The sequence below is a fragment of the Apis cerana genome, linkage group LG7 (genome assembly GCF_029169275.1).
Source record: "Apis cerana isolate GH-2021 linkage group LG7, AcerK_1.0, whole genome shotgun sequence".
Lineage (NCBI taxonomy): Eukaryota > Metazoa > Arthropoda > Insecta > Hymenoptera > Apidae > Apis > Apis cerana.
The window spans coordinates 1,847,171-1,851,937 of NC_083858.1; the positions used below are offsets into that span (position 1 = coordinate 1,847,171).

The 4,767-nt window shown below is 22.0% G+C and overlaps 1 long non-coding RNA gene across 1 annotated transcript; it reads right to left on the reverse strand.

Moving 5' to 3' along the window:
* Window positions 1-251: 251 nt before the first annotated feature.
* Window positions 252-1,136, reverse strand: LOC133666385 (uncharacterized). The gene is made up of 3 exons (XR_009830478.1): window positions 1,081-1,136; window positions 661-986; window positions 252-574 (listed from the first exon to the last, which is right to left on the reverse strand). It is a non-coding gene; the product is annotated as an uncharacterized LOC133666385 (long non-coding RNA).
* Between the last annotated feature and the right edge of the window lie 3,631 nt (window positions 1,137-4,767).

Consider the following 4,767-nt stretch of genomic DNA (forward strand, 5'->3'; position numbering starts at 1 on the left):
GGAAATTAAATATTTTATAATTTAATTTAATTCAAATCATAGTTATTATATATTTATAACATATCAAATAATTATATATTATGATCAAAAGTAAAACTGAATTTGTTTTTATTACTATATTCATATAGTTATTCATATATAGTTTGATTCATATAGTTGTTTAATTTTTACTTTACAAATCATTGCGGAAATATTTTCAACTATAAACAATCAAACTAATTTGTATCATTCTAGCTAATCATATTAAAAAAAATCAGGTATATATTATATAATATTAACTATCAATATCTTATCTTTAAAACGCGATGTGCAAGAAGATCTATCCTGATCTAGTAAATAAAACACAAAGAAATGTTACTATTCACGGGTATGATGAATACCCGCGGTCATTGTGCTCGTACAAAAATCTACGTATACAACCAATCACTCGTGTCGGTTCGGACTTTTTGTCCTACGACATGATTGAATGACCGGAGGAACATAAATGCATGCGACTCACCGATAGATGCGAAGAATCTGCATTGTCGTAGCCCAAGATGTCATCGCCAAAGTAGTCATCATCAGGAAGTGGAAACTGTAAGAAAACATGAAACATTTTAATTAAAACGCAATACTGATTATTTTAAAAAGTTGAACTGGAAAATATATATAAATAATTACCTCTTCGCGTGGTGGATGATTGTCCTATTCCTTTGAGAAACACTGACTCTACTCTGTACCGAAAACGAATATTAAAAATAAAAAAATAAAAATAAAAAACTACCATCGCGTCGATTTAAAACATCGGCGACGAACAAGCACTGATTCTAATTTCGCGAATAATTATGACAGTTTAATTATTAACAGTTATTATACATTAAAATATAAAAAATAAAAAAAAACTGTTACGGAACAAACACTGATTCTACAGACCGCATTGCACGCGGTCACAAAACGTTATTTAAAATTGAAATCCAACAGAAATGTTCACTGGCAAAGTCAGGCATCTTTAACAAAATATAAAGTGTTATGTGTAATTATTTTTTCAACAGTACAATATCGATGATATAAAAATATTAAAATAATAAAAAAAATAGTTACCTCTTCGCGTGATGGATGACTGCCTTCTTCCTTAGAGAAACACTGACTCTACTCTGTACCGAAAACGAATATTAAGAATAAAAAAATAAAAATAAAAACTATTAACGCGTCCGTTTAATTTACAATCGACGAATAAACACTGATTCTAATTTCCCGATTATAATAAGTAAATTTAATTAGAGCTATCGCGCTCTAAAATATTAAAAAACTGTTACGAAACAAACACTGAATCTACCGATCGCATTGCGCGCGATCACAATAATTGTCTGAAAATAAAACTGTATTAATAATGGGGGGGAATATAATAGAAAAAGAAGCAAAATATTTTTTTCTTCTTCTTTCTATCATTTGTTTCAGAAAAAAATTGTCATTTTTATTGAAACTATGGATTCATTATTATCAATTTTTTTTATGAATAAAAAAATTTATATACAAGAAAATAGTATATATATCATTAATACAAAACTATTAATATTTATGGTGAATGTTCATTATAAATATTCATTATAATATACTTTAAAATGATAAAGTATATCATAAAACCGATCGAATAAAAACAGAATAAATACATACAGTAAAATGAAACATCAAACTTTTTCTTCAAAAAGTACGATGGCGTCCATATTGAAATTCTTCCCGCCTTTCAAATCATACCAATAATCGGGTAATAATCTGTACGAAAGAAAATAAGAATTTTCAAATATATATGTACATTAAATGAAATAAAATTAATCAATCATACATTAAAATAAAACGAAAATCAAACACAAATTCCATTTTAAAAAGGCATATATACGAATTAATTAAAATCTTAACTAAAATTCTAACCGTCGAATAAAAGATTATTATTACGATTGACGAATAGAGGGGGGGGGGTATGCGCGCGCACGATAATTCGACAAGTCGAAACCTGTCGAAACTTGTCGAAGCATGAACTTTCAAATTCTTAGAAAAGCGATATTATGATATTATGAAAACAAATAATGAGCCTCGAGCATTGAACAAAAACTGAAAAAAAATATAAACATTACGGAGAGATGCATTTAGAAACGAAATACATTTATAATACGTATATATTATACGTATATATTATACGTACATATCGATATATTTCGAATATGATAAAATAAAATTGATTTTACACACGTTCGTTTCAATATGGATAAAAAATTATAAAAATCTATTCCAAATAAATTTATTCTAATAAATTTGTTCGTTAAAAGGTATATTAACATGAAAATCATCAGTCATAAATCGTTGTAATGTGTCCATATCACGAAGCTATTTTTCCTTCCAAATTATCCCGACAATCGAGCGAACGAATTATTTCAAATAAAAATTAAAATTGTAAAACAAATCTATAAAAAAACTATATTAAAATGAAGCAACAAGTGAATTCGAAACCCGATTCAACGAAGCACGAAATACCGGTAATCTCGACGGAAACGATCGATGAAAAAAACACAAAAAAATCTCAAATACTAATTAATTTTGACACTACAATAATAAATAAATTATTAAATAAACGAAAATGATAATAATTTATAAAATTGATGATGAAATATGATCAAAATTACTTACTGCGTAGTAGAATTTTCGAAGCCGGCTGCGACGACACGTCCACTCACTATCACTTTCCACACAAAACTGATCCCTGCGCGCCAAAATTTACTTAGGAGCTTTCTGATTGGTTGGCATCGTACGATTCGATAATCGAAATTGCCCTGAAAATTAAAATATTCTATAATATATTTTATTTATTTTAATTAATAATATTAACTAAAAAATTAATTTACTTACATATTTTTAAATTTTAATCTATTATTTATTTTTCTAATTCTTATATTTATATATTTTTTTATTAATTTATTTATTCATTAATTTATTATCGATATATCGATTATCGATTTATCCAATTTATTTACTGAATTATTTATTCCTTTAATGATTTATTTTTACATATTTTTATAAATTTATATTATAAATATATTATTATTTATATTATTATTTTTATAAATTCATATCATAAATTTATATTATTATTTTATTTTATAAATTTATTATCGATATATCGATTATCGATTTATCCAATTTATTTACTTAATTATTTATTCCTTTAATGATTTATTTTTACATATTTTTATAAATTTCTTTAAACTGCTCATTTATATACACAAAAAATTAATTATTTCTTAATTTGTCATTTTTTCTACAATTATTAATAAATTTATTTATATAATATAATTGTTTATATATTTATTTGTCTATACCCATTTGTTTAATTATTTCATAAACATTTTTATGGATATTTTTTTTCTGTTCATTCAATCATGCATCTATTTATTTATTTATTTGCTCTCATTTATTCCTTCATTTGGTTATTTATATATTTTTATATATTTATTTATTCATTTGTGCAATGACTTATTTGTACACTTCATTAATTATATCCATTTATTTCATCAATTCATTCATTCATTTATTTACTTCTTCACCTATTTATATTTATTAATTTATTCTTTTATTAATTCATTTATCTACTGACTTATTTATAATAAATTTCTTTATTTTATTCATTTATGTATACACATGAATATATTTCTTTTCTCTTTTATTTCTTCATTCATTTAGTTATTTTTTTTATTTCATTTATATATTTATTCACACATTTCTCTAATGAATAAATAAATATATAAATTATTAAACTAAAGTAATAAAAATTTCTTTATACATATCTTGATACATAATACATAATACATAAATGAACAAAATATAAAATCTATAAATAAATCTATAGAAAAATGAATGTATAAAAGAATAAATATATAAATAATTAAATGAATAAATAAATAAATAATTTAATGCATGTATAAATGTCAAAAATAAATATATAAATGAATATATTTTTATTGTTTCATATATAAGTATATATAAAACAAAAAAGTTTACAAATAAGTCATTAAACAAATGAATGAATAAATATATAAGTAATTAAATAAAGAAAAGAGTGAATAAATAAATAATTTGATATAAATAAGCAAAACAAAAAATCTACAAATAAATCAATAGACAAATGAATGAATAAAAATAAATGGATATATATATAAGCTAATAACTTAAGGAGTACTTACACAAATAACTTGATGCATATATAAATAAACAAAATAAAAAGTCCAGAAATGAATCATTAATCAAATGAATAAATAAATATATACATTTATATAATAACTGATCAAAATAGTTAATGTATAAATGATTTGATACGTACACAAATGAACAAAATTACAAAAAATTTATTATATGTATGATATTTGTTATTTCATTTGTATAATGATTTCTTTCTTGATTTTTTTGATTAGATTTTATTGTTTTATTCATTTATATCTACATCAATTTATTAATTTATTTATTTATTCTTTCACATATTAAACATTAATTTTGTCACAAAAGAATGAATATATAATTTTACAAATAGTTAAGAATGCAAATAAAAAATATAAAATAAATAAATGTATAAATTTATAAAATTGAAAGAATAAATAAATCAAAAGAAGAATATTTATAATAATATATTTATAATAATATTAATATTTATAATAAGAATAATATAAATATATAAAATAAGTGTACAAATAAATAAATAAATAAAGTGAATGATGAAAATTAATAAATAAACGAATGAAATAA